Genomic DNA, 21,386 nt, shown 5'->3' with positions numbered 1-21,386 from the left:
AGAAGAGGAGGGAAAAAGGTCCTTTTGAATTTTGCATGAACCTACCTACCAATGAATCCTTTCCCTAACGACCTATAACTTCTTTGGCTCTATACTGCAAGACAATGTCCATATAGCCCTGTTGATAGTCAAATACACAAAACTGAGCAACAACCTCTACTCTGAAAAAAATGCTTGTGAAGTGTATAAACTCAGCCTTAGCTTAAGTGCTGTCATGAGTGCATGAGAGCGGAGAGCCTTCTGGCTGTGGAGGTAAGATGGTTTAGGAGCTTGGCTAAAATCAGTTGTGTTTTAGCATCTTGGCTAAAATAAGTATTCCTTCCTTTGGACGTTGTTAAAAGGTGGTATGTACAGAAAATCGATGAAACTCAACAGTAACTGCATTCTTGAGGCTAATTTGTCTTTAGAGAAGAATGATCATTGTGGAGTCATGAAACTTGCATGTTTCAAAGCTACAGTGGAAAATTTAGGTTACACAAACTGTTCTTCTCTAGTTCACATGTTTAGAAACAGTATTTAATTGCTGCTGTTGCCACTTCTATCACCCTTATTTTATAGAAAAGCATGTGAAGTAATTATGAAACTTAATTTGAAGGTGTTTCAGTCTGACACAGTAAAGATACTCCCAAAATGCACTGCTCTTTTCTGATTTTATGGATTGGAAGTCAGTCCTCGCTATTTCTCGTACTCTGTGCCAAACAAGAGCGTTCAGAAAAAACATTGCTCTGCCAAATTTATCTGATGAAGCAACAGTCATTCCGTTTTCTCTAGAAGATTTTTAGCTGATCCTTGTTGAAGTCGGATATGACCACATGATTTTCACATAATTACTGTTTATATTTAGTAGTTTCTAACATGCTTCCTTCTTCAAGTGCCTTGCTTGCTGTACAAAGTACAGCACGTAAATTGGTGACTCACGGTTAGAAGAGCTTCCTTAGCATTTCTTGAGTTTTGCATGTATTTCCTAACGAATGATGCAAGTTTGGAAGCCATGTGGAGGATTTTTCACTTAAAATAATTAAGTCTCAATCCCTACTTAAGAAAAAAAAGCCACAAATGGTCCGGGATTCTTTTGGGGTTTGTCTCCTTAGGTTCACTGGTGTATTCAGTGTATTTCAAAACTGAATGAATGGCTGCTATAGAGTCAGTGTAAATGACATAAACTTGAGCTTTAGTAGTACAAATTATATCTATCTATGATAAATTGTTTAGTGAAAAACACAAATTGAAATTTTGTCAAAGCAGAAACCAAAACACCCACTTTTTTCTCCTTTTTTTGTAGCCTTTTGCTGAATATGGAGTGCTCAATTACTTCTACTCCTGGATTATCAGTAACAGACTTTGAAATACACTTGAATAAGCTCTTTTGTGTAGCGGTGTACATTGGGTGGTGTGGGGTACTCATGTACTTCTAACAAAATGCGATTTTTGCCTTGTACACTGTCTTAGTCATTAACAATTATCTTTATTTTCAGTATATGCAGACATCAAACTTCACTTACAAATTAAATAATATATTATTTTTTTTTTTTTTTACATTGGTAGCATCATGAACTGGACCTGTCAGTTTACAAAAGCAATCAAGTTGATCATCAGTGTTTGCATTGCCCAGAAAGTGTTGCACAGTCAGTACCGGAAGGGTTGGAAACCAAAAAGCATTTGACTTCTGCCTTTGTCTGTCATACTAGGAAGCCTTAACAGCTGGAGCTGGTGCCATTCTTCATCATGAAAGATTAAGATAGATAGGGAGGGAAAGCAAGGAGATGCCCCTAAGTGGAAAATAAAAGCTGGACAACTGAACACTAGCTACCTTGTCTCAGAGGCAGTGGTTGCTATCCCAAAGAATAAGTAGTTCAGGAATTGTTTCAGTAAGTGTTCAAAAAAAGAGTATCTCCAATTAGTCCTGTAATGACCGTAGATCAGCCACAGAGAGCAATATGAAAATAGAAGGTAGTGTTGTATTCAGGACACTCACCTGAAACGTGTCTAAACTTGGGGACCTTTGTCCAAATAATATTTTTGTGTATAGGACTATTTTATTATATAGTTGATCAAGCACAGAAGAGGCTTTTGAACCTGACTCTTCCATCTTCTGGGTGATTCCTTCTGTTGACTGTGCTCTGAACTCCTTTTATTTCTGTTTTTCTGGTTCTTATTGTTTAAAGATTTTTTGGTATGTCCACGCAGAATTATTATTTTTTAACTTCCCAATTTGGAGAACCAAGGCAATCATTTTCCAATTAAATCCAGTTCAGACACGGCAAAACAGGTAATGCTGACCACCACAACTCGTGGCTTTGAGCAGCTTAACATGAACTGGAGTGAAACAGATCTGTAGCTCTTTGAGACTTGACTTCTTCAGAAGGATGTTTAAAATCTGCATGAGGATAGGGAATAAAATCTTGCGTGTGTGAGAAATGTTGATTTCCCAACTGAATCACCGTTACTTATGCACAGATTCAGGTACCAGCAGAATTGGATAATTGAACTTAAACACTTAGGATTTTATTTAATATTAAGTATCTGTTGTTCTTGAAAACTGGGCCAACTTGACAGCTCTGTGAACACACAAGTCATTTGTTCTCCAAATAGAATCAACAGGGACAAAACCCAAGTTTCCCTGTAGTGTCCCATTGCTCTTCCTATGTGTGGCAAGACCAACAGTAGCCTAATTCCAGCGTGGTGCTTTCTTTCACTTACAGGTGTTACCAGCCAGGTAACCTCTTGCTTTGTGTCAGACTGGGGCCACCTGCCCCTTCCCTAGATGCACTTGCTATCCATAGGAGAAATACTGGCTCTCCTGGCCAGTTCCTCTGTGTTTGACACGGTGGCGTGGAAGTCAGTAGGTTTTGCATTCTGCTGCTGACTTGGTTCTGTGCAAATGGAGTATTTTTTTTTTTTACTTTCTTTTTGTGAATGCTGTTTGATTTTTAAATATTCTGCAGTTTGTCATATTAACAAAAAGTTGTCTGTTTCTCCTCTCTAAGGCTGAAATTTGGTAACCTTGTAGGTGGTGTGCATCCAGCAATTACTTTATGTTATGGATTAGGGCAAATTCATTTCCCTTTGCTTTATTCCATGCTGGTTCACCACTTTCTGTGCTGTTAGTAACTCAGCCAAGTCTCCTAATTTCAGTGCTAATAAGTGGGGTTGTATACAGATTTGTGGTGTGGAGGTATGAAATACTAAAAGTGAATCTCCATACTGAAACAGGCATGCACAAACAGCCTCCGATGAACTGCAAAGGAATTTTTAGATTAACTTGAATATCTGTGAGAAAGCCCCACTGCCTTGCAGCAATTAATTCAAGTGATTGGATGCTAGGAATGGTTTATTATAATTGTGCACAGGTAGTAATTTATTAGGGTGGCTGGTTTTTTTGGCATATGTCAAGAAGGTCAGAGTTTAGACTTTTTTGGACATTAACCTAGTCTTCTGAAACTCTGAAGTTCCACTTTTTGGTCATTAATTTCATACATGCTGAGATTGTGACAATTAACCCACTTAATAAAGGTCAAGTTTCAATTTTTTCCAATTTCTGGAACACTTAACTTTATTCCTTCTTGAAAATGGGCAGATACAGAACGATAAATAGCTATTAAATGAGAACGAAGATGTAGTTCTGCTGTCAAGATACTATTGAACAGGTAGTAACAAAAGGACCAGAACTGCTATGGATTTGAAGTAAAAGGAATAGCGTAAAACAGACTACAGGAAAAGTATAGATCACAGTAAGCTGTTTAAAATAATTTCCACTGACATCACTGTTAACTTACTCTACCTTAGCTTCTAATTATGCAAATCCATAATTTGTACCTTTAATTTTTTTCACGTATACATGTGATTTTCCCAAGAGCTCTAAAGCAGCATCTAACCACAGCTGAAAGGCATAAACAAGCAAAGTGAGTAAGGAAATGGTGGTGGTGTTTTCAGATGACCAAAGCCTAGTTGTACTGCATTTTAATAATACTTGGATTTCAGTGAGCCACAAGATTAGATAAAAATAAACACTTGATTCTGTGTAGTGGCATCAGTTCCTAAAGGAACTGATATCTTGGAATGGTATCTTGGATCTCTTAAGCTGTCACTTAAAAGTTAGAACTTGAAGAATGTTGTCATTTTTTTAAACCTCTGAAAAGTATCCATCAAAAAGCATATTTATTAATTTTAAATTGCATCATCCATTGAAGAAGTGTTTGCAGATGAATCAAAGTAGTCATTTTCTATGCCAATAAAATCACTGCAACTTTGGTATTGTGTCAGTGCTGAGTGATTTTTGGAAACCTATTTTTCATATACATTTTTGCATAGTTTTTAGGTAGTGACTAAGATTGTGAGTCCTTCTGGAATATTATTGCAGCAGTTTTATAGGTTGATGCTGAACACTTTGATGCAGAAATGACACACATCTTTCAAAGAATAAGAAGCTGTGTATTGAAAATAATAGTGTTTCTGCTGTAATTTTTTCATGAAGTAGTACGAGTACTGTTTCCCAAACCTTAGAAATGGAAATATTGTCACAAATTCTCAGTCCTGTTTTGTGGAAGCTGCATCTCTGGGCTTCTGAACAGGCTCACGGGGGTATGAAGTATCTGGCACTATGAACACGTGCACCAATGTAATTGCACAACATTCATATTCTAATATCATCACTCAAGATTAGGTGAAATTATTTCCCCCTGGAAAAAAGTTGTGTCTTTTTTGAGTTTAAAATACTGCAATACAGTTTGGCACTGATGTGGCTTATTTTTCATGGGAGAAGTTTAGCTGTTGCTTTAAAAACTCTTGCCTTGTCCCCAGAGGTTTTTACACACACACAGGCACTTGGGGTACTCTCTGCCCCTTCTCCCTTTGAGAGGAGTTATTAGCCTCTGCTAATGCTGTCTAAATGCTCACTAGTTAGTAGCAATACTGGTGGGACAGATGATTTATAGCCACTTGATTCAAAAGATTTTCAGCTAAAGCTAAGTAATAATTTCAAATGATCAAATATCATCTGCCACGAGAAGCAAATATGCAGCACAATGATAGTTACTAAGCTTACTTTCAGCAAAGTATATTCATCTTTTCAGATTTTACTTTTGGGAGTAGTAATATTCTCTGACAGAACAGTTCAGTCATCTTCAGCTGAGTTTCAAGAAGCTGCAGCATTTTTCCTCAGTGAAATGATGTTCAACAGGTAGAACTTCAGCCTAAAAATGTTGTACAGTCTTGAGGTGGACCTCCTGATTTTGCATCACAAGAAATTAGCTAGCCTTTCCCTCTTCTTTCTCTTTATTAAGAAAGCTATTTTTGTTGTCCATATTGGGCAACGATATAAAAATAGGCAAGTTTTATATCTTGGCAAGATTAAATGAGAAGTACATGTGTCTTTTTTGATATTCAAGGATATGAAAACAAGATAAGCCTATTTAGGAACAAGAATTTTATTGCCTAACATATATTTGCATCATGCAGTGAAGACACTCACTTTCATGGCATGCTTTCTCCCAATGGTTTCCAAATGCCTCGCAGCTCTCACAAAGCTGAATTTTTGCAGTACTTTTCTGAGATGAAGAAGGGGCTACAATAGGGTGGCAGAGACTGAATCTGTGGTTCCGGTCATGACACACGCCTTTGATAAATGTTTTCAGGATCATGTGAAATAGCTTTGTGAACAAACTACAAGATTGTTCCTAGAAAGAGAAAACAAGATGTGCCTGCTACTTGTTTAGAACAAATGTTTACTAAAATAAGCAGTTCATCTTTAGGAATAGAAGATCAGTAAGCACTGGGTTTTTTTTTTTCTCCATAGCCATGGATTGAGGGAAGAAAGTAATGCTGTAACAGCAGTGCTAAGCCTCTCCCCAGGACAGGTTGGCATTCACAGGTGTAATTGTACTTGTTCTGATCAAGACTTCTCTGGACTCAGTGATGGCAAATGCAAATAAAGGGTTAGCTTGGAAAGCACTGAAGAACACAAAATGATACAAATGGTCATCCTATTTCCAAGAAGATACAAAGAGCCAAATACAGACAACAAAGTCAAGGTGGAGCTTCTATATGAGAGAGCCTCTAAAGGCTTTTTAAGGTGAAGAGTAGTTGTGATAGAGATATATGAAGCAATGAAAGGTGCTGTAGGGAAAGGCATAGCTGGTTTAGTGACAAAATGTTCTCTCAGGAAGGTATTGGTCTAAAGTGCACATATCTGCAGGAAAGGGTGAGATTTAGCATGTTTTCCTCATGGAGAATACTACTGAAAAGATTGGATCTGTCACAGCATCCCTATTTTGATGTTTCAAGGCTGATTTGTTAAAGAAACGAAACCTGGGCAGTGACATATCTCTTTGCATTTCCCTACATGTTACTTGTTTTTTAAGTTACTTAAGTCTTAAGTGTTAAGAATTTGTTGCTCAGCTTCAAATTTGACAAAATGATGGAAATCTCAGTGATTGCCAAGTCCCATGAAATCACTAGCCAGGTAGTGCCCTGCTTTAGGGCTAGACCTGCTTCATGAATTCATATGTCGTTAGCCTACAGAAAAAGCATGTGGCGACAGCCTCAGTCACAGTTCACGGCCAACCATGAGATCCAGAAGAAAACCATGCCTTGTTCACAAAAGCCACTTAAATTTAAAACCTCTGATTTGTGTTTCCAATGACCTTCTACTTAAGAGTGTAACCTAGTATAATCTAAAGACTTCAACCCATTTCTTTGAAATGTTGAAGCAAAAGATTCAAAGTGATCAATATCTTAACTTTTTGTCATTTGCTACAAATGGTCAAGAATGAATTTTGCTACAAAGTGAAGAACAAACTTAGGTCTGGATTGGAAAGTTGCTTTTTGGTCCAGCCTCAGTCCCATTCAATCTTCTCTACATAGGAGAACCAGGGCAGCCTGAAGGGCAGGGAACCTCACACTGACCCCACAAAACATAGTTGACTACTGCCATTTTATGCTATAGCAAACAAAATAAGAAACCCACCACTCAGGAGGCATTTGAAAAGGCAAAGTGTTGGCCTTAATGCTTTCAGATTTGTGTTAAGAAGATAATTAGCCCTCAGCCCTAAGATTACAAGCAGATTCAAATTGAGGGGGGAAGGTAGAAACTCATCCCATGGGCAGGCAATTACACAGTGGTCTAAGTTTTTGCATTGCTTTTGATGCTTTTTCTATGCGTGACAGAATGGAAGTTCAGTGGTCTGAGCTGGATTTCCTACATTCCTCGAAAGACCAGTCAGACTAAGTCTTTGATAACAGACTCATCAGTTTGGCAATATGGAGCTTGAGGAAGTGTGCATAAGTTTCTGTCCCATTTTATTTTATTTGGCAACCTTTTTTTGAAGATCAGAGCATACTTACAATTTTTATAGAACTCCTGAATCATTAAACTTACTGCATATGCTTATAAATGGCTTTTGTAGTCTGCTTCAAGTTTTTTCATATGCTGGGTTTATATCAGGTAAACTGGAATAAATGCAGGCTCCTGACTCCCACCTGATTCTTGATATCCCCATGAACACTTGCTGGCAAATTGAGTTAACTCTCTACCAGTTGAAATAGCCACTAAATAAAAGGTCCATATGCTTTTCACCTTTGTGACATTTTTGGTGTAGTTACAAGTCAAAACAGAGCACGTAAGTGGTATGCCAACGTCAGTAGAGGTTGATACGGCTGTCCATCGTCTTCAGCCTTTAGAGGCTCCTAGAGACTACGGCTGCTTTGGTCAGCTGGCATTTGGCTATAGGACCTTGCCAGTTACTAATATGAAGCAGGAGAGTGTGCGTAGAGCAGGTGCCACTGAGGTGGTTGAAAAGGCTGAGATGAAATAATCCAGATAGAGCAGTAGCAGTGAGTCAGTTGAAAAAATAACTTCAAACACAGAAATGTTCAGCCTAATAAGCCTAAAAATCTGAAGAGTGTCAATTTTCCTGTTTGTTTAGGTTTGTTGGGGTTTTTTTAACATCTTTCGTATTTGCAGGATCTCTAAAGACACCCATGCCCTCTCTGATAAAGGGATAAATACGGTACTTACTGGAATGAGATCTCATTTTGTTCCATTTCAAACCAAATACGTATGCTTTAGAGATCATGGGAAGTCTGTAAAGGGATTTACCTCCAAAGCTAACAAACCAGCCATGGAACAAAGGGAGAATAGCCCTTGTTTGAAGTCAGTGGTTACCAAAATGCAGTATATTACCACTTCAAGTGACAGTCTTTTCCTTCCTAAAGCATGCTGCAGTATTCTGGAGCAAGCACCTCATGCTGTGGTGCAGGATCTCTACCTTTGCTGTCCCTCTTTGTCCTTTCACTGACATGCAGAGAAAACTACAGCATGGACAATCTTTGTTCCATCATTCTCCATACCTGTAAGCAGAGTTTCAGATGTTGTACTGCTTCTGTCTGGTTCAGATGGGTCGCAGGAGAAGATTATTTCATTAGTAAGTGTAAGAACTGCAAAAGGACTTGGTAGTAGCTGAATCTCAGGCCAGAACCTTAGACATGGGCTCCAGATTATCCCTTCAGCCCACAGCAGGGAACAGCTGTCTCTAAATGTGCATCCAGAAGTGCCTAACTTCAGACATGACCAAGCCAAACTCACAGGGTAGGTGCATCCCTGATTTCAGCACAAGTAGTGTCACCCTTTTTTTTTAAAAAAATAGGACCTGACCACTTACTATGCCCTCTGAAGGGTCTGGAAAAAAACCCTAATTCACAAGCTATTCTGTTGTGTTTCTGGATGAATCTCATCAGGCAGTGGCTGTTGCTGCATTCAGAGCACTATTTCTTAATTCTCTCTCCTTCACTTCATACTTATCTCACTTTAGAGAGTGTGAAATTTTTCAGTTCATTATGTTCTGAACTGTTATTTAATTGAAGCCCCTAATGTTCAGTCAGTACACATTGCACACAGTCATTTAAAATATTCCAGCAGTGCACATTTTTTATAAGTGGTTCAATTGGAAGTGATCAAGGTTTGAGACTTCCAGCCTATAAAAGCTTCTGCTGTGGAAATATGAAGTGCTGCTCTCAATAATTTCAAACTGCTTCCTAAGCAGGCCCTCTGTTCTGCCTGTCTTAAACTGCAGCATAATTTCTCAGCATGGTGTATGCCCAGAACCTCCATTTAGTGACTCGCACAGAAAGGAGCAAGTTGCAGGATCTGGCGGAGTCCGCTAGCTGTGGAGTGTGGTGGGAAGCTCTCCTCTAAACAAAGAGGTTGGGTTGGAGATTTTTGTTTCCCTCACTCCATCTTGTCCAGAAGCACTGGAAGAGAGTGACTGCCCTTTCTTCTGCATGGTGTGTGTCATGCTTGCAGCTTTGTCCTCAGTTCCATGAGATCTTGTGTGCAACCGAGATACAAGCACAGGAAGTCTCTCTAAACTGATTTCTTCCAGCAGAGCACTCCAAAACTTCAGTGTGGTAAGGAGGACAGCACCCTAGAAGAAACTAGGAAGAACCATGGCATCAGGAGCTCAGATCACAACCAACTGCAGCTTCACTGCCCCGGAGTGAAGCCATGGTCAAGAGAAGATACTACCCAGGCATTAGGTGCAGCAGTGCAGCTATTGACGTTTACTTTGCCTGTATTTTTGACATGGCTGCAATCTGTGACAACACTGACTGCAAGTTCACTTTTCTTCCATTTTCCATAATCTGTGCATTGACAATAAAAGGAACTGTGTCGGGGATGGTTGTCTTCAATCTTCCCAAGCCTGATTCTGCACAGCAAAGGAAAACCTCTACTTGTGAGGGAGAAAATGAAGCTCACCACCTCCCTTCTCCTGATGCTCAGAGCAAAATGATGCTGAGGGATTACTAGCTGTCTGTTTTGGTGGGGCAGGCTAGTGACAGCGGTAGACAACACTGTGTACCGCACAGAGAAGAGTCTCCATCACTTTTCAGCATTCAAATTTAAAGCTGAAGATGAGTCAGAAATTCCAGTTTTATTGGAAATGCTTGGTAATCTCTAGTAATGACCTAGTCTAACTAAAGAACAAACACTCGTTAAAGGTCATTCATCTGAGCAGAGAAAAGTGTTCATTTTCCAAGTGCTGTCATCTTCTACTTTAATTAATATCAGCCTTGTATGCTGTTGGCAGTAGCTTCAAATATTGTAGCATGGGAAGACTGGACTTCCAGTGACATTTTAAATGAAAAAATGTAAATCATGTCTCACGAATGCTGTAATCGAAGTGTTTATTAGCTAGCCCTGGACTGCAGAGGAACACCTATAGAAACAAGCTGAACTCTGTGAATCTTGGATAATTCTATAGGAATGAGAAGTCTTGCAGATATAACCCAGTCAGTTGCTATCAGCTAGGGACATGTCTGAAGAGGCATGGTCCAGGTAGCCAAAAAGACCATTAAAAAGACAGATGAAGCACAAGGAGGCAGGATCCATGCTACTGATGCTTAATGGAAACGTAGGACAAGTAGCTCAGGAACCTGCAGATTTGGGAAACCACTTGCACGAAGATCCTTATCCTGATCCTTTAAAGAGATTGATGAAAGCTCTGAAGCACAAGCAGAAGCTATTATATCCTTTCCAGAATGCAATAGGAGTAACCACTCTTAACTCTAGGTTTATACCTTGAGGCCGGAAGGGTCCAGTAGATCACTGACTCTGATTTCCTCAATTGCATCCAGTTACCTGGTACATGTCCATAATGTGCATTTGACTAAGACAAAGGCATCCAATGTTGATACAAAGATAAGAAAAGATGGTGTTTCCATTGTTATTCTTGGCAGCTTGTTTCAATGTTTGATCACTCTCACTTTCAAAAAAAAAAATATTTTCCTATTGCCTCAGGTCCTAATGGTAGATTTTGTACTGCTTTGTTTTGCTGGATGCAAAAGCCCTCTTTCTAGTTGCTGGAAATTTCCCTCTGTGAATATACTTGTATGGAATAATCAAGTTTACCTCCCAGGCTGCTTCTTTTGATGAGATAGGCAAAGAAAGCCTTCCATTGTAAGCTGTTTCCTCCAGCCTGACAGTAATTTTGGGTTGTCCCCTCTGTGTTCCTCTAATTTTTCAGCACTCTTCAAAGATTCCTTCACTGGAATATATGCTGGTACCTGTAACACCAAGGCTGCTTATGGTGGTATTTATGTTTTTAATTGCCATTTTGCCTGGTTAAATATCAAAGTGTTTCAGTTGTCCTCTTAGTGCTTCTTTGAAACTCCCATTGAGTTCCTTGCTCATCCTTTGAATCACTGCTATCGATGATACAGTTTCCACAGTTCACAGGTGGAGCCTGTATTCTGATTTCTAGACCTCTGTCTTTGGATTCAGGTGCATTAAAAAGTTCTCAGGTTTCATGATCCCATTTTAGCAGTTGGACCAAAACGTAAGTGCTCCATTTTTATCTTCACTTATCGTGCCTGAAATCGTTATGTCTTCTTCAATTCTTTTTTCAGATGAATTTTGTTATTTCTATAAGTCCAGTGCTGTTTTTTTTTTTTAATCATCCTAAGTTCGTGTGCTGCATGCCATGTTCTGACAAGAAGCTCTATAGTCAAGTTTAATGTCTTCTGGAATATTTTTACTTACGTAGATAAAAATAGGGACATCTTCTCCAGTACATTTTTTTGGAACAGAGATAGCTAAACTCCACACTTTTCACATTTAGTCATAATTTTAGAAAAACAACAGTACAGAACGGCTTGCAAAGTTTTGAAGTTCAGCTCCAAATTCAGCTTTTCCAATGGTGGGTTGAATTGAAACTTATCTCTCCAGGTGCCTTCACTTCTTACTATGGACAAGGACTGTACAGCATGGGTGTTTATGGCTCTTGTTAAATATGGTCATCAGCAGTTAGTTTGTACATCCATTCAGTAAGGAAGAACATGGATCATCTGCACTAGGCAATTCTTGAGGCAGGCACCTCCTAGAAATAGTGTGAAGGAAATGCCTCTGCTCAGTCTGGCTGTGTCAGGGCAGAGACGTTCGCAAGCAGGGTCAGGGCTGTATGGTTTCTTAGCAGGGACTGTGCAAGCCTTCACAATGGAGAAGAGCGATTGGACTCTCAAAGGCAAATTGCACCTTCAAAATGACTTACAAGCCTCAAAATGTATGCAGGTTTTAAACATGCTCCTCTGAAGGGCTGGTGAGTGGCAGGCCTTTGGTGACAAAGGAAGGCTAAGTCAGATCTCGTTTTAACAACTGGGAACTTCTGGAAGGGCAGTAGGAGCTGCTCACCTAAAACAGTTTCTGGAGTTAAGGTCTGAAGTTGCACTGCAGAAGCACACCCTGGGGAGCAGGAAATGAGTAGAGACCAGGCAAAGGAGAATGGGAAAGCTCTGATGAGTGAGGAGAGTCTTTAAATTCTCTGTTTTTTATCAATGTTATAGAATATTTAGATTAATTTTAGACAAATGTTTTCTTGTACGTGTTTGCTGAATGTAGCTTGGCCTGGATTGTTATCTACCTTCCCTCACCTATCAATTTCCAATGCTTCCTAACACATTGTGAAGTGACACAAAAGGTGGGATTAGGCCCTGTTCACCTCCCATGACGGTTAAGCTCAGCCCATACACACTTAGTTCCTCTGTAACTCCAGTAGACAACCCCTGTGTTCTTGCCTGAGTTGCTGTATTGAAGCTCACCTGCAGAAGAGATCATGGCCATGAGTGACCTGAAGTAGTGCAAGTAAGAGCGGGATCTGATCTGTGTGGGATACTGTCAAACCACAGGTGCGTGGAGCAGAGGTGCAGGCCTGCTGCCCCTCTCCATCCTGAGCCATGCTTTTTATGTCCACTGTTTTTCAGACAATTTTTTCTCAATTCCTCCTGCTTTTTCTTCCAGCCACCCAATTGTGTACCTGCCATCGCAGGTGGTATAGCCTTTTTCCTTCACATATGTCCTTCACACACAGAATCCAAACACAAAACCAAGAACCTAGGTTATTTAAAAGTGTGAAGTATTTCCTAGTTTTTACAGCCATGTGATTCACGTTTTGGTGTGCACACATGGATGTCAGCTTGTAGCAGCTTCTTGTTATGTTGAAAATACGTACTAGCAAGTTTTGCAAACAGCTGGGAAAAGGAAAATGTAATGCTAATTATTTGTACTGTACTGATGCTGGAGGCCATGGGCAGATTGGTGACCCATCACACTAGAAACAAATTCCAAAGAGCTCGTAGCCTAATGGCCTGTCATTGTTTTGTGTGAATGTTACATTCCACTGTTCAGAATCCTGATGACAAGTCAGCTGGTGAGAGGTGTAAAGCTCTGGAAGAGAAGATTTCTAAATGAAAGATCACAACTCTTTCCATTGTATATGTCCTATTAATATCCAAACCCCCTGGTTCATGCTATGAACAAAATGAACTAATAATCTTAATTTCACCATGAGGCTGTATTTGTACTCAGAAACTTGTGGTAAAGATCTCAATGACAGATTTATATAGCATTTAAAAAAAAATCTTGGAAGAAGTTGGAACCTTGTTTGCTTAGGATCAAGCAGAACCATTATTGGCACTCTGATATGAAAATTCTCCCTACTTTCCTCCAAAGCTTAAACCAAATGAAAAAATAAGTTCAAAATAACTCTTTTCATTTTTACTTGAGTCCGTTGTAACTGTCTTGTGTCTGAATCATAGAAGTCTTAGTATTTAGTTACCTTGGAACAGCTACCCTAATTCCCAAGATGGGTGGCATGCTTATGGTACTGAGGATGGGCAGAAACCTCTGTATTAGTAAGTCTGGTTCCCTGAAGCTACTGCTTCTCATATTTATCTATAATCCCATTCATAAACTCATAAAGTTACAGTTTAAAACCAGTTATTTTTTTTTGATCCCACTGCTGGTATGTAGGAGTTGCTTCCTGAAGCCCTGTTGATGTGGAGGTGAAGAGTCAGTTTCTTCTGCTGTTGAAAACGGGGTTCTTCTCCAAAGCACCAAGATGGTTTGAGAGATATTACTGTCTCACATGCAGCTCGTTAAGGCTGAGGCTGGTTTTATAGCAAGAAGGGAAAACACGGTCAAAATGCAGTGAATGAAAGCATATATCAGCACACTTTGGTTACAGGTGCAATTAAAGAAGGAATATTAGCAGGCTCTGTGAACTGTGACATACCTGCACTGCCTTCACTTAACTCCTGCTTTCGCACTGCTTCGAGCATCAACATTTGAGCTGATTTGTGTGGAGAGAGCTCCATTAAAACACACATTTTTACACAGAGCAACAAGCTTGTGTACTCTTCTCTAGCAGAGACATGTGAAATCCAGTCGAAAGCCATATTATGTTGACATTCCTGATTTTTTTTTAATGTGCAGATTTCAGTAGACCCTTCTTGTAATACAGCCTTGGGAAGTTTTAACATCTGTAAATGCTTGAGCTGTCTAGGAACCAAGTTACTCGGGGTTGTTGTGCAAAGTTTAAACATCTTCCAGTGGCTCAGCTGATGAAATGACTGCAGCGTGTGGAGGTGCTGCTGCCCAGGAGTAGGACACACACTGAGAGTCGAGTGTCCCAGCTCTTCCATTGCCCTACCCTGTGACCTTGAGAAAGGTGCTGTGTTTTTCTGTGCCTGCTTCTCCACCTATAAAAGATCAGCATTTTGAGCTAAGTGCGTTGAGAGTAATAGATATCATCCAGAGATTCCCTGGAAGAACCATGCTAATTTGATATCTGGGATGTAGCAGAGTCAAGCCCTGTTTGGTAATATAGTGGTACAACAGCACTGGTAATACTGGGAAAGAAACCCTCTTCAAATCTCTGCCGTTTCTTCTCCTTGCGACCAGTGAGTTCAGGCTCCAGCACCATTTCATGAAATGAGTAAGAAATGAGTCTGTTGAGCTATAGCCTAAACTTCCTTCCACATTGAAATAGCCAACAGTGTTTGTAGCTGAGTGTCAATCATGGTGCCATGTACCATGACAAATCATGTCGTCACTGACAAAATACCACAACAGTACTTGGTGCAGAGAAGGCACTATGGACCTTCATTTCAGGAATGTCGTCCACTTATGCTGCCAGCCCAGCCCTGAAGAACTGCACCTATTTGACTCCCTTGGTTAAATCCAGAGGCAGAAATGTTGGAACCAGTGGCTGTGGGCAGGCTGACTTCTGAGGAGCCCTGCGGTACTTCTCCGGCACCAGTAATACCCCACTGAGGGCATGCAAACAGAAGTGGTGCTTCTATTCTCAACACTTGCATTTATCTGAAAATAATTAGCTAAAGGGAAAATAAAATGCCTTCTATCCTTGCAAAGCTGGGAGGAAAGGGAAGTGCTTTCTAAGCAATCTAAGATTGCTTCAAATGAAACAGCGAGGCTCAGAGGAACAAGAGACCTCTGCTTGTACGCTGCATTCCTTACTCCCAAGACAAGTTTATGAAGGAATGGAGTGTCTTTAATCATTTAATTTGGTTAATTTAAAACTACATATGCATAATTTATTTACAGAGAGGTAAAAACCTCTAATTCCTGCATTTATTATTGTAAAACAGAGTATTAGAGTGATTTTTTTTTACTATTGCAATCTGCACACTGTCTGAGAGTGTTAGCGTTCTACACATCATGCTTGAGCAAGTGTGTTTGAGGGGGTTTGAGACACCAATTCGCATACACCATTCTCCATAAATTATGTACATAACTTCCATATATATACAAAGGCATTGCAGAAATTATAATACAAATTAATTTACAGCGCTTTCATTCCCAGCCATTGTTTTATGCCCCTTGTCTTAAGGGAAACAAAAAAGGTCTTCTATTTCCCACTCCACACAGTAAGGGGGATTTGGTTTTGGTGATACTGCACTAGTGCCTCATGTTGAAGGAGCATTTAGCTCATTCACAGCAAAACACAGGGAACCCGTCTTGTTGAAACTATCTCCGAATACAATTTATGCAATCTATTCATGTAAGTGGGACACCTTTTCTAATTCCAGCTCATGGGAATTTAATTGCCAAGTTTGAGCCTTTGTCAGGATATCTATCACTTTTCAAGGACTTCATGGATGCATAAAGAATTCAGTGAGGTCCAGATCTTTTACAAGGCTTCACAACTAATTCTGACCTTCTCGATGTGTAAAACGTGAGCCCTGGAAGACCTGGCTGAGGCAAAGAGAGAGAATTGACTCCAGAGCTGCCTCATTCCCAGGTAGCTTTAAATTATGTTCCAGCCTGACCCAGAAGGTTTCTCCAATGTAAGTACCAGCCCACTCACCTTTAGATAGCTGAATTTTCCCTCATGCATTTTCTGACCCGGGCTATACTTTGAGCAACCAGCTTCACTGAAGGCATTGTGTCCACTGTAATGCCTCTCATCACTAATTCACAGTCCCTTGGCATATATGAAAGCTTAAATTATTTCCTGCAGTGTGCATTAGCTTGCACATGTCTGCACTGAATTTCATCTTCCATCATGCTGTCTGGTCAGGTCTTTCTGGAACACGTCATAGCTCCCTATAGTCTTGAGTAACCTAAAAAATTCTGTTTCATCCGGACATTTTGCTAATTCACTATTTACATACCTACTCCCAGGTCACTAAGAAACATCTCTTACTATAAACTTTGGGCTGGCAGGCATAAATTCTTAATGTGTATTGAAGCCATGAGCCAATCTAGGTCTATTTTTTAGTTTGATTTACTTGAAGTAGCTTTTAATGGCTTATCAGTAGCTGCTGAAGGCAATGAAATCCACAGTAACGTTACAGGTTTTGCTTTCTTGAGCTGGAGTGGCCATTGGCGACAGTGGGGCTCACATTCTGCTCCCCTGGACTAGAAAATTGCTCTTTCCTAAACCTGTGTGGGAGGTGAGCCTCTTCCTTCACTGTATTTTTCCTCTGCAGGGAGGATAGCAACTCCCAAAGGCGGCAGCAGCTAGTTGTGGTGCAGAAGGAGAAGTATATGTCTCTATTCTAGGAAACTGGGTTGACCTATTCCCCGGCCTGCTTGGAGGTGGTTGGCACAAGAGGAGGAAACAGGGGCTGACAGTGGCAGCCAAGAGCATGCACAGGGGCAGAGAGAAGGGATGTGGGCCAGTCCTGGCTGTTGTTGAGCCTCCCACCAAGGTTATCTCCCCTGTCTCTGCTTGTGCCGTGAGGCAGTTATTGGCTTGCCCCTCAGAGTAGCTCCCTGTCTGCTCTCTCTGGAAATGCTGAAGGCAATATGGTGAGTCGGCTCTTTTTCCCGAAGTCATCCTTAGGACTGATATGCCATGTTGAGCATAGCAGGTGCACTGTCTAGCAGCGTCCCTTGGGAAGAACACGTGACATAGCCTCATCCTTTAGTATGGGATGCACCTCAAGAGATTCATTTAAGCCACCTTGTTCCTCACTTGCCATTTTAGTAACTTTATATTTTACTTTGTAAATACTCTGTTTCTTCCTGAGCTATACTGTCAATACTCGCAGTGACAGAGGGAGGTGCTGTGGGCTATTGGTTGTTGTGGATGGGGTAGAGGGGATCTGGGCAACATAGGTGATGTAGGAGGTAATGTCAGATTTTGAAATTTTAAGAAGTAGAATTTACAGAGGAGGAATCTCCTTTTACTCTGTCCCTTACACACAATCTCACTGATCTAGAATATGTGAGGGTCATGAGCTCTCCTGGCAAAGCCACCATTACACTGAAAAGGTTACCACCAAAGTCTGCCATGATGTTCATCAGCAGGAAAGAAAAAACATGAGCTGAACACTTAAACAGTGAATTGTTGCCACTAGCAATGATGCTTTGTTGACAGCAATAGGATCATATATATTTCTCAGAAGTATTTGTTGTTCTAGGATATATGCAGGCTTAAGTGTATGAGACTGATCTGGATTATGGTCGGCACACTTAGAAGGTTATCTTTGCCATCAGAAGAAAAGAGACTTTTAATTACAAGCACAATAACACTATCAAGCTGGGGCAAATCCTGTGCTTAATCCTGTGCTACTGATCTGGGGTTTTACCTGGTTGAGAGTCTTGTCTTTGATGGTTTTCCTCATGAAATCACTTCCTGGGCTAGATGTTTTTGGTAGAATCATTTTGGAAAAAAACTGTAGAGGACAGAGAAGTATTTGACTCTCAGGCTGAGCACTCTTGGGAAAATACTGTTCTGCTCACAGACCCTACCTGAATGTAGGAAGAAGGCCGCAGAGCTGCAGAGATGCCTTCGCAAACTATTGCTCATTCATACCATGGCAAGGGACTAGCGTCCCTCACAGCCACCGACTCAGGCCTCTGGTGCTGCTGGGGAAACCAACAGCATAACCCCCCCATCGCCATGCTGTCCCAGCATCACACCGCGTAAGGAAGAAGAGAAAGTCTCTGATTCCAGCTTGTCAACATTACTGTATGGAGCAACGCTTGTGCGAACTCCTTCCTTCATGAACCCATGTTCAGCCTTTCACACATGGGTTGCATTGATTCAGAGCATTTTGACAGCGAGCTAATGAGATTTGTTGCCCCTGGGTGGGGGCCGCGCTGCAAGTGCTGTGAAGGCATCTGCTTCCCCCAGATCATGTTCAGTCACCCGGTTCCCAGCCTGGAGGCTCTGGACAGCTCTGCCTTAGATTACATCTCCCACGTCATCCCGCACCTCATCACCCTCTCCACCCTCCTCCCTGTCCTCCAGCCTTTCCTCTCCCCTCACGCCCTCGGCCACCCTCCCGCTGCCTTGCCACCCCTCCAGCCATCCCCGCTCCCCTGTCTGCATTCCTCTCTGTCTGCCCTGTTTGCCTCCGACCGCAGCATCTAACAGAGCACGCATTTCTGCAGATGGACCGGGGCAGTCACCTACAGCTCTCCAAGGGGCACTGGTCCCCAGTGGGCAGCAAGGACCAGTTCTCTCCTGCTGTATCTGAGGTGGCTTGTAACCCCCCCAGGGGCTCTGTGAGCACTGGAACAGTCTCAGGGAGCTGGATTTCAGCAGCACGTCCCCCAGCAGGATTTTGTTTTGGGGTTGGGGAGGTAGGGTAGGCAGGTTGGGGGTTGCCTGGTTAAAAAGGGGGAGACTGGGGTCTGTGACTGAGTGGATGAGGCGGTGGGAAGGGCAGCAAGGGGCAGGAACCCCAAGGAACAGGGTGTGCTCAAGGCTTGAGGCTGTTTGGGAGCTGTGGTTTCAGGTGCGAGCTCAACCATAAAACAAACTGCCTCCAGCACTGCCCTGTCAGGGCATGGAAATGTGGCCAGCCCTTGCTCAGGGGTAACATAAAGTCCCTCATCTTCCCATGGCGCCTAGGCCAGGCCTGCCCCTATTTGCTTTGCAGAAGGCTGCGAGCCCTGGAGGGAGCACAGCCCTGGGGGGAGCACAGCCCTGGGGGGAGCACAGCCCTGGGGGGAGCACAGCTATGGAGGGAGCACAGCTATGGAGGGAGCACGGCCATGGAGGGAGCATGGCCATGGAGGGAGCACGGCCATGGAGGGAGCATGGCCCTGGAGGGTGCACAGCTATGGAGGGAGCACAGCCATGGAGGGAGCACGGCCATGGAGGGAGCACGGCCATGGAGGGAGCACAGCCATGAAGGGAGCACAGCCATGAAGGGAGCACAGCCATGAAGGGAGCACGGCCCTGGAGGGAGCACAGCCCTGGAGGGAGCACAGCTATGGAGGGAGCACAGCCATGGAGGGAGCATGGCCCTTGAGGGGGTACAGCCATGAAGGGAGCATGGCCCTGGAGGGAGCACAGCCATGGAGGGAGCACAGCCCTGGAGGGGGCACAGCCATGGAGGGAGCACAGCCATGAAGCAAACACAGCCATGGAGGGAGTATGGCCCTGGAGGGAGCACAGCCATGGAGGGAGCACAGCCATGGAGGGAGCACAGCCCTGGAGGGAGCACAGCCATGGAGGGAGCATGGCCCTGGAGGGAGCACAGCCATGAAGGGAGCACAGCCATGGAGGGAGCACGGCCTTGGAGGGAGCACGGCCTTGGAGGGAGCACGGCCATGGAGCAAGCACAGCCGCTGGGCTGTGAGATCCCATCAGCAGGAGCTCTGCCCATCCCCTCTGCCCCACAGAACTGACGGGACCCGGCCGGCTGGGCTCCCCCAGGCCCCACCGAGCTGCACAGCACAGTGGGTGTTTGCCTGGAACTGGGGCTTTCATGGCACTTGGGTTTTGTTAGAGGAGGAGGAGTTTCTCTCTTGACATTTTCACAGCTCTGGAAGGAACAGGAGGGATTATTGACTCTGAGCACAGCAAAGACAAAGAGGTGATCCTGCCCTACTGGGCTTTGATAAACCCAGGCAACCAGCCACCACTTGTTCTTACAGTCCCTCACTCCCACATATGCACAAGAAACACTATTATGGGGCTTTTTCAACATTAATGCATGCTTATTAACTGACGTGCCTTTGTTTCCTATTAAAAATCTTGTTTCTAAACCTCTCCTTAAAACTCACCATATAGACGCACGCATATACTTATTTTTCTGTCAAATAAATCAGATCTGTAACACTTGAAGGGGAAAGAAAAGTACCATTTTGGACTAAATTTACTTTTTTCTTGTCACCATTTTCTTTTACCAAATTACTCTGCAGCTATTAATTTCAAAGACATTGTGCTCAGTTTCAGTAGCCTGCAGAGGTCTGTTGAGGTGTGATTAGGCAAGCCTTTTTTCTAGCAAAACTCTCTTCATTTTTTTCTCAGAAGCACAGCGTTTGCACCTCGCAAACCTGACACTGGTACTGAGGCGCAGATTTGTAAAGGTGTTTTGGCATCTCCCTCCCAGCAAGTCAGACTCAGAGATTTGGCTTTTCCAGTATGATAGTTTGCTCTTTTATTGGTTGAATTTTCCTTCTGTTGGAGGAATGGCAAATCTGAATTGACTTCTCAGGGAGCAAAATCACAGGAGCACAAGGCAAAACTCTTTACAAACATCTGCTGATTAACTCTTGCTGATGCCCATTAGAAAAAATGGGCACTTCAACCCATTTTCTCCCCAGAAACTCCAAGGTAAAGCAATTGGCTCTGAATATGAGAACCCACATGTAACTCATGGTCATGGCTACCTAGTGAGATGCAGCAACATGCAGATGGATTGAAAAAAAATGTGGCACAGCTGCTTCCTAACAGAACTTCACGGTTCCCAACACCTGAGTGCTTTTTCAGTGCTAACTCAGTAATTATGCAACATGGACAGGCCTACTTTTTCACCATCACTTCTACATTTCACTGTAACTTTGCAAAATGATCAAATGATTGAGATCTAGAAAGTTCATGCTCTCTGTCCTGTATTCAGACTATTCCATGACACTATTGTGCAATTTAGACCCTTAGTGAAACTAATTGTGTTTGCTGCCATCCTGCCTAGAGAGCCATGGAGAACAGGACCCTGTTGTGCTAATTTCTGGATAAGCACATAATGAGAGTCCCCATACTGATGAATCCATTATATAAATGGAAAAAGAGACACAGAGGCAGCAGGGCACAAAAGGGAGCGAACAATACAGGAACCATGAATATCGGGTCAGT

This window comes from Nyctibius grandis, chromosome 4, assembly GCF_013368605.1.
Source record: "Nyctibius grandis isolate bNycGra1 chromosome 4, bNycGra1.pri, whole genome shotgun sequence".
Lineage (NCBI taxonomy): Eukaryota > Metazoa > Chordata > Aves > Nyctibiiformes > Nyctibiidae > Nyctibius > Nyctibius grandis.
The sequence above is the reverse complement of the archived record's forward strand: the minus strand, read 5'-3'. Positions refer to the sequence as shown.